This window comes from Kryptolebias marmoratus, linkage group LG7 (genome assembly GCF_001649575.2).
Source record: "Kryptolebias marmoratus isolate JLee-2015 linkage group LG7, ASM164957v2, whole genome shotgun sequence".
Taxonomy (NCBI): domain Eukaryota; kingdom Metazoa; phylum Chordata; class Actinopteri; order Cyprinodontiformes; family Rivulidae; genus Kryptolebias; species Kryptolebias marmoratus.
The window spans coordinates 4,592,907-4,602,999 of NC_051436.1; the positions used below are offsets into that span (position 1 = coordinate 4,592,907).

General features: G+C 41.9%; 1 long non-coding RNA gene across 2 annotated transcripts in view; it reads left to right on the top strand.

Annotated features, from left to right (window-relative positions):
• The window catches only part of LOC112450936, a 51,385-nt gene that overhangs the window by 24,015 nt on the left and 17,277 nt on the right, over window positions 1–10,093 (top strand). The gene's annotated exons all lie outside the window — the stretch shown is intronic.

Here is a 10,093-nt window from a genome sequence, read left to right on the forward strand (position 1 = left end):
TAGCAGAGTTAGCATATTAGCTTTTTCTGCTCCGTGTCGGACTTCTTGAACCAAATCACAGACGTCCCCCTGGTTTTGGTAAAAGTCTTTCTTCTTGGGCTGCCTGCTAGCTGTCTCTACTTGTTGCGACCCCAGGTTTGATACTTCCTGCGTCTCCATCTTTCAGCACTTATGGTGAAAACACGGCGCCGNNCAGAAAGCCGCTGCCGTAAAGCAGCATCATGTCGCAAAACGGAGGTTCTTCTTATTTATCACTTATATAAACTGAATTTATGCAAAGTGACAACACTAATACATTCGTCGTAGCTTACGTTATGAAATATTTACATGAATCATTGATACAATTATGATAGAGACGACAGAAACTATAGAGACGATAGAAGAAAATATATCACGATAGACACTTTTCTATCGTCCCCACAATATGTATCGTTATATCGCCCAGCACTACTTTGAAGTGAGGTTCTGTGGGAAGGTTATGAACTAATACTCATTGCTGTTTGGGGAAAATGGTTTAATTCTGACTCGAAGAATGAGCCGACCGTTAATCCGAGCGGAGCGAAGACGGAATGACTCCAGTCTGAAAACGACTCGTTGACGCCGTCATGGGTTTCTGTTTACAGGCAAAGATGTATCAAGTGCTCCAAGCTGCACAGAAGGGGCTACAGCTAGCTGCTGCTGCTGCAGCTGTTCCTACTTTTAAACTAGCCATAGATTTTTCTGTAAATAAACATGTAATCCAAATTTAAAGGTTTATAAAACGGCGTTCACGCAAACAGTTGACAGTTTTAAGACGACAGCTTGAACTCGATATTTGTTTGTTGTTAGATATTTAAAAAAACAAACAATAAAAATGCTTTAATTTCTGTTATTTTTGTCCAAATGAGATTGAGATCAAACTGGATTTCTGCTATTTTAAATACAAATCTCAACTTTTTATTAGGTCTTTCAAATGACTCTCATGCCGAACAAGTCGCACTAAACAGCAGCAGCAGCTAACTGTAGCACTTACAGTGCAGCCTTGGGACACTTGCAGCAGAATTATAATGATGTAAACAATGTAAAGGTTTAAGAAAAGGGATCATGAGTTTTTTGAGCTTGGAGGGGTTTTAAGAAGTCGGCAATCCGTTTTAGTTTTTCCTCCACTCAGATCAGCCTTTAGCTTGTCAATCCGATCCGAATTAAACTCCATTTCCTAAAAGTTAGACTGTTCATACAGATGCTTACAACAGGTAAGACACTAACTGTTCATCCCCTTTCCAAAGAACCCCTCTTCAGAAAATCTGGCCTCTATTTACACCACCCACCCAAAAATACTCCAAAAATAAAAGGTTTGACCTGCTAGTTCAGCAATATTTAAATGATTATTGAAGATTTATACTAAACCCATGGTCCAGTGAGTAAACTGTCATAAAAGGATAACTAAGTATAAATGTTTTTCCATGTTTTTATTTATGAAATTGCAGTATAAGCGAATCTTTTTTTAAAAATTCAGTTATTTATCTCTCCTGAGTTCAATATTCAGTCATTTGTTTTCTGCTAAGCAAAGCTATTGTCCGTTGAAATTATAATACATTTAATGAGATAAATTAGTGCAGTTGGTGAATTTGACCAGGTTATTGCAGAGAATGTTCCTGATAAAAGCAGTCGTCTGAGTTAAAGAACAAAACAAAATTTACCTTCTGAAAACACCTGCCTGCCTTTATGAAAAGGACGAGACATTAATTTGTTTGCATTCGTGTGTGTGTGTGTGTGCAGGTTTTTTCCACACACAGGCCACCAGAGTGCTGTTAATTTCCGTTTGAGCCGAGGAACGGCCACTAAAAGTATCACTGGAGTGATGAATGTGCTGCTCTGAACGGGCATCGGTGTTTAATCTGAGTCACAGGAGAAATAGCACCACATCAACTTCTAATGACTTCCTTTCATCTGCTGCTGGAAGCAGAAGAGTCACAGATGTGGGCTCGCAACCTTTTATGTATTTTTTTTTATTTTTTTTTTCTCCCCATGCACATTTTCTTAATATCATATAATCTCTGCTGTGACCCCATCTGGCTGCCCCCTTCCCTCCGGCCTGAACATCAGTCACAACACGCGAGCAGCTCGAGTTCTGCTCTTTCATCCCATCACGTTGTCAAAATAAAGTTCCTCTTTTACTCCTGACCTAAAGTCCTTGCACCGAGTTCACCTTAAAGGGATGCTCCGGCCATTTTGAGCTGTTCTGTGGAGTCATTAGGAATAAGTGCTGTATTTTCTGCACCATGAGGCGCATGCTGAAACATACGGTCTACAAAAAAAAAAAGGTCACGTACGCAAAACGGTGAGTTTGGTTGAACTTTATTCTACTATGCAACAATTATTTTACATATTTTTTTATTGTTCTTCTTCCACAAATCCATCAAAGTCCTCATCTTCTGTCTGAATTGAAAAGCTGGGCAGTTTTGCCATTAATGCCGGCTTTCACGAAAGCTCGGACAACAGTTGAAGCAGATACCTTATCCCAGGTATCCACAATCCATTCACATATGATGGCGTAACTGCCCCCTGTCTTAGTAAACGTGTGTTCGCTGTCGGTCATCCATCGCTCCCACCCAACTTCACTTTGAGCGCCCTGTTCACACCAACGTCCAGCGGTTGGAGTTCTTTTTTAATCCTTTCCGAATTGTATTATATTACATAATGTCCTCTGATTGGTTTATTGCTGCCAGCGTATGTACCAGCCCTGTGTCAGGGACAGATTTTGGAATTCAGTGCACACCGGATTATAAGGCGCAACGCCAATTTTTGAGAAAATTGAAGGCCTTTAAGTGCGCCTCATAGACTGGAAAATACGGTAATCTCTTACCTGCTACTGATGGCTGTTTGGAGAAACGGTTTAAAGCCGGCATCTCACTGGGCTGCGACTGATGGGGATGAATGACGAACGGCGTTCGCAGGGTTCTCGATGTCCTCGCGTGGCTTGCAGGACCTCGGTCTCGTGTTACAAGAATCTGGACTGTGTTCGATAAATCTGCACCACAGTATTTTCTCAGAATAATCAGCAACCATCCCAAACCCTTCTAGATGGGTATTTTTTTTCTGATTTTCAGATTTTGCTGGATGAAATGAAAATTCGCGTATTTTTCTTGCAATTTTCTGTTTAACTCGTCCCCAGTTTCAGCCTCGTGAGGCGCGATTTCTGACAAAATAATCCGATTCTAGCCAAGACCGAAGTACGCTGCTGCCATCTTAAAGGGAATGTTTGGTGTCATGTTCTGTCAAATAGTTAATAATACCGTTTTAATAGTGGCGACATCAGTCCCAGAACATGGAGTTTGACAAAATGAAAGAAGTCTTCCTCCAGTTTATGACACTTTACCCTAAAAGGGGGTCCTTTTTACATTGTTTATCATTTTTCAGGCAGTTTTATCCAACGATTTCTCCAACGGCACACGTTATGATGACAGTTTGTTTAATTTGTCACCATTTTTCTCGGCTGACCGACTGCATCCGTCTGCCCGATCAACACATCAGGTCCGTTCACAGGTCGACTGATCCCTTCAACAGCCTTAGCAGACACAGTGGCGTGGTAACATCGATGTTTGGTTGACGGAGGAGTGACAAACTTAAATATTAGCTGATGTAGCGTTTCTTCCATGCTGGTGTGACATCGAGTTGTTTTAAAAGCCTGAAAATGTATTTAAAAAAAACAAAAAACAAAACATTCCCTCGTTTGGTTAGCTGTTAGCTTAGCTTCGAGAAAGACTCCTAGCTTTTTCTCCGTACTCCATGCTCTGATATCACTGCTTATAAGATGCTAACTGCTGATAACTATTTGTCAGAGCATCACTTTGAAAATCACCAGGCTCCGGTTTTAAAACCGTGCAAGCTAAAATAGCAGCAGTGGTATGATGTTTTAAAGATTTAGGGTTTTAAAACCACGATCTGCTCCAGATCGGCCGTTATGAGCTCATCTGTGCAGCTTTAGCACGCTTGACAAGCCAAAAAACAGCAAACGATGATGGCTAATACATCGCCGTAACGGTGCGTTATAAAACAAAAGGCAACAACCAGACATTAAAGTGGCTACATTTGAATAATAACGTTTAAAAGGCTCTATTTGACAAGCCATTATGGTAAAAGCCACCAACGAGGACGGAAACAAAGAGGAGTTTGACAAGAAAAATAAGGTGACAGAAAATATTAGATTTCTTGCTGATCTGCTGTTCGCAGGCGTGTGATTAATGAACACGTGGACTTGAGTCAACGCGATGAAATGTCTGAAAATCAGCTTTTCTGCTAAATATAACAGTATGGATTAGATTTACCAGGGTTTGGACATTCCACAGCTTAAATTAGCTTAGATCCACAGCTTTTTACAATTAATTTCTGTAATAATTCTGACCTGCAGTGATCTAATCTTTCTCTATAAAAAGTGTTTCTGATAGAAATATCGTGAAATCATAAATAATCTGCTGCAGGAAGTAAATGTTGGTTTATATTCGTTTTGTTTTGTTGGTGCCATTCGGTTTTGCATCAAAGCTATAAAATATATATTTTCCTTTTTGTTTTCTCTTGGCCAGATGTTTTTATTTGTCACCTTGGTCTCACCCTGAACTCCATCTCTCCCTCTTTTCAACTTCCAATTTCCACTATGAGCTTCGACGGTAAACTTCTGTGTCTTCGGGATTACCTTTCTATCACAGGATGAATGAAGTGTGAAAAGCAATCTGAGGATCGCCGAGCCGCCGATACACAACTTCAGCGGATGCAATTATGCCAATGACGGTTGATTTTCTGACCTTTTTATCCATCAGGTTGTATGAATGGCGATGTGCCGCTGTGACAGGCTGCGTTTTGTTTTCATGCGTTTCACGGCGCTGTGACAGCTGGAGACCTGGCTGTGAAATGCTGCGGCGCTCAGCCGTTTGAAAGACAGCTTGACTTTCCCTGACGCTCTTTTCCCCTTAACCCTCTATTTACTTGTTGTGCATGTCCCCCGTCAGCGTCACATCCCTATTAAGGGCGTCGAAGCACGCTTATTACAGTTTGCCTGTTATTTTGTTGCCGTCGCAGTTTTTAATTGCATCTTCCTCCCACATGTTTGGAAAAACCCAGGGAAAAAAAGGTATCAAAACGAGGAAAATCAGAAATGTTGTGCTGTGGGGCACCCTCCCCTCAACACACAATTTCCATATATGCAACAATAACAACCTTGTAAGCTGTCTAAGTTTAAAACAAGCTCTTCTTATTTCCTCAGACTTTACACATTTCACAGTTTATTCATCAAAACGTAGCCATTTAGCCTTTTACCCGTTTTCTCTCTGTGATTCAGCACTTGCATGTTTTCCCTAAATCGTCTTTGCGTGCAGCGGGCGCACATCCATCGTAATTCTCTTTTAAAACCTGGACATACTCATACTTGCCTTTTTTTTTTTTTCCTTCTGTTGTTCCTTATTTAGATTATCTATATATATTATAAATTCTTACGTTGGCTGTTCAGAGGGCCTTGGTACTGTTAGAGTTCGTACCTTAGTTTAGTTTAGTCATATTTAGTTTATCTTAGCATCTCTCATGTTGGCTGTTTAGCGGGCCTTGGTAATGTTAGTACCTTAGTTTAGTTATGTTTAGACCTTAGTTAGTAATTGTTATGTCGGCCGTATAGAGGGTCTGGTACCATTTAGAAAGCTCGGTATCATTAGCTTAGCATTCTCATGTTTTAGATTACTTATCCAAACTGTACACTTAGTTTAGTTTATCTTGTTTAGCTTCTGTGTTTCATTGTGTTTCATGCTCTGTAACTTTGTCTGTAATTTTGTTCTTGTGTTGTAAAGCACTTTGAGTCGCCTTGTGCTGAAAAGTGCTATATAAATAAATGTACCTACCTACCTACCTACATGAAGGGTGTTTGTAACTCCTCGTATCTCCCACTTAAAGCCCAGTAGAAACCTAAAAATGGACCGGATGTTTCTGACGCTCACAGTTCAGGGAGCTTTTTGTGCGACTTACTTTCCAGTCTGCGTTTCTGCCTGCCCGTCTCGTGAATGCTGCTGTCAGGCAGTGGCAGACACACAGGGTGTGCGGTTACCACGGTAACCCCAATGAGTCACTGGCAGCAGCTTTAACGTCTTTTGATCTTGTTTTTATTTAAAGCTGAAACCGCGGCGAGGACATGGCGGACGCCACTACGGCTGTGTAACAACGCTAATCAAAACATTAGCGGAACAATTTTCTCTTCCTCATCAGAACAGCCAATCCCCTGAGCCATGGCAAGTAATATATTTTTAGCCTTTTGTCTTATTATTGATCAGGTTTCGAGTCATATCTTCGGATCGTTCTCAGCCCCGAACGTTATTCTTTTCTCATCCGTGCTTTTACTTTGAAACGCTGCTACAACTAAACAAAGCTGTCAAAAGCACGGAAGAGGAGCTCCTTCAGGAACCCGGATGTCCAAGCAGGGAGTCGGTACCCATGAAAATGTTGTTTCAGGAGCGTGTGGAGAAATATTGCAGCTCGGAACGTCTGTTGGCGGCCTGCCAGTGTCGGGGGTCATCATTGGGGGGAAAACTGTAATTTTAGACGTGTCATATGCCACCCATGTGTTTTACCCTTGACGCTTTTTATGTAGTTTATATATCATAATGTAGGCTTTCTGTCACGCTTTAGTTAAAACAAATGAAGTCCCAGTTTGGACTTCACAGCAGAAAGTTGTTTGTTGGAATATAATCAGACATCGAGTTTATTGTCCCTTCACCTTTTCTCTTGCTTCTTCCAGCCACTCGACTGGACCAAATCAGCCTTTTCCTTTTTGTTTGTAGGTCCACCGACCTGCATGATGTGAATTTTCCCCACACAATCAGAACCGTGTCCACATGTGCAGACACACACACTCTCCCCCCAACTCTCACGCTGTTCGGGCGGACGTCAGATGGAGCCGCCGCCGTCGTCTGCTGCGTGCCGTGTTCTCACGCTGCCTCTGCCGCCTGCGTCATGTTCTCAGATCTTTCTGGCAGGTCGGACAGATGCGTGCTGTTTCTTGTTTTTGTTCATGCACACTTTTAACCGTGCCCACAGCTTTTAGTCATACAAACTGCAGCTATCTGTCCTCCTCCTGTGTTGGAGACGCAGCGATGCAGGTTTCTCCTGCCTCACTTCTGGATATTATAGTCTAAATGCAGCCAACAAAGAATCTTTATGGATTTAAAGGCAGATTTCTTTGTTCCTTTTTGCAGTTTGTACTTTTCCCCTTCCAGTCTGCCTCATTCATCTCCTACTTCACCTAATTTATCTATAGCAGCTTTTCTGTGTTGCATATACTTATCATCACTCTGTTTCAATGGGTGCCAGGGGTCAGAGGTCACTACAAGTTGCACAACTGTCTGCAGGTTCTGCCGGCGCAGACGTCCTTGGATGTCTAAACACCACCTGGCACGATGATTACAACAGGTAGTGCTCTTCATCTTAAAAGGCCTTCAGCTTTTTGTTGGATCCTCACATATGGGCTTCAGTGACCCAGTTGGCCTTATTAGACTGGTACAGAATCAGCGATCAGAGCTCATCTGCAGAGGCTTTCTAGTCAGAAGCCTGTATCGGGAACAATAACATCAGTTCTGGCCAGCGCTGGATTTGGTATCGAGGTCTAAATCTAAATATTAGAAGAAAACTGAAGCTGAAGTAAAAGTGTCTGAATCTGTTGAGTTCAGGTCAGTTTCAGGGCTGATGTCTGAAACTCAACACGTCCGCCGTGTCTGCTTAAATGTCTGTCTCAAGTGTTTGTTTTCGAGGAAATTTCATTTGGCCCAGCTCGGAATCCGCTGCCCTGCAACGCTCCGGATTTCCAAGGCGGTTGAGCCTTTGGGCACGCCGAGCGCAGAGCGAAGAGATGCTTACATGCGCCACTTCCAAATTTAGAAGAAAGCTCGGTGCTTGCACACGTTATAAGAGCAGGCTCTCCTCCTCCGTACATCACCCTGAAAGAAAAATAAGTAACTCTGCAACATTTGATCTGAGAGGATCACACTGATAATAAAATCCCTGGGCTGTCATCAGTAGAATTTAGATGTCTGCTGTTGCTGGAAGTAATACAGATAGATTCTCAGCCACGGCACATTTATCTTCTCGCTTCGCTCCGTGAGCAGAGATTAAATATCTGCACGCCGTTCGGACAAAGGTGTTCTGTCATCTGCCTCAGTTTTTCCTTTCTGCTTTTTTGCAGGTTTTTAGGTTAGTCCTGAGGATATTTGCACATTTGTCTGACTTCCCTTCTTGTTTCTTTCTGATAGTTTCCTGTTTTATCTGTTGACGGTTTCTGGACTAATTAGCATTTTGTCTAAATATATTTATGAATAAATTACTGCTACACAAATAGGTGTAGTAAAGTAGATCTGACAGAATATCTTAACAATTTATTAAGAAGAATCCTAAAATAATGTAGTAAAACCAGCAGATTGAAGATGTAGCATTTTATTTTTTATTTTTTTTGGAAGAATATTTATCAGCCACAGATTTTTATGTCAGGGATTTAAAGTAAGAGATGGGAGCTGGAACCTTTTTGGTCAAACCTTAAAAAAAAAGACATTTTGTGATGTGTACCAGCTCTGAGCATTCATTGACGATCACTCTCAGCTACTCTCCTAAGGTTTGTTAGCTGTGGTGGTAATCCTGAATCGTGTTGACTCCAAAAGTCTTCCAGATAAACGAGTGTGTGTGTGTGTCATTTATCTGCAGCTCGACACGAGGGAACACCTCCTCATTGTCATTCAGAGCTGCCAAAACAGCACGCCGCTTCACTTCCCATCTGAATAACATGATCAAAGAGGCATGTGACAGCGTGACACGCATGTGCACGTTTAGATTCAGATATATGAAGTTTCAAAGCACACATGCATGACCATTTCTACGTGCGTGTGTGTGTGTGTTACCAGAACAAAGCCACAGAACCAATAGGTGACCCTAAAAGGGCTTTCTCTCACCTCGTGCTTCCCCTGCTCTTCACCGAAGGTCTTGGGAAAATGTGTCTGCTGGCTACGCATGTATGTGTGTGTGTTTGATGATGGATTGGGGTCACAGAGGGTTGCAGGGTTGTAATGTTGCTGCCAAGACAAACAGCTGCGCTCGTGTCTGAGGCAGGTGTTTCACGGCGACTCAGCATTCTGAAATGAGTCGAATCGATACACACCTTCCGCCTGTGTGCGTGTTTGTGTCTAATGCTCTGCTTTAGAGTTGTGTTCAGATCCGTAAGATTATGAACAGTTAATATCTGACCTGTTGTAGATGGCTCAGTTTGGCGAAATGCAGCTGAAGGCTTCTCTAACAGCGGTCGGTAACTGTCGACGTAAAACAAGTCATCTCATAAAACATGATGCTGGTTTTAACTTTGGGTTACATCGTTATTGACCCTGAATTATGTGGCTGTTTGGACCTGAAACTGAGCTAAAGGTAAAAGACACCGAATGCTTTGTAAAAGTACCAAACAAAAGCTTTTATTAAGCAGGAATTTCTCCAGTACTCCAGTAATTACACACACACACACACACACACACACACACACAGTGTCACAGAACAAAGTGACAACAGCATACAGCAAATAGAGAGCTAGTAGATGATGTTAAGTGTAGATAAAACATGTTGGTGAGGTTTGCTGCAGGCAGTTGGTTGTATACGTTCTCTGAATTATTCTGTGTGAGCTGAGCTGGTAAATAAATGAATATGGACCAATGTACTTATACTATAAAACATTATATTTAAGACTGTGTATGCAGACACTAATACAGAATACAGTATGTGATTGTTGGAGCAGTAATATGTCAGACCCTCCAGGATTTTGCGATGTTGCGATCGCAACTATTAACGCAAAATCAAGCAAACCCCGCAAAATCGCAACTTTTTGCAACTTTGCCCCAAAACACCGCAACTTTCCTGCAACTTTAACCCAATATTTATTGTTTCTAAAGTGATTCGCCACCGTTTCTGCGGTCTAGTCTCTTCTTTGTGGGTTTGTGTAGCGTAGAATACAAAATAACCCCAAATAACTCAGGAAGAAGACACATGACGTCACTTCCTGTTACCATCAGAATGCCGGGAGCGTGCAGGAGCAGCGACCGAAGCCAAAATG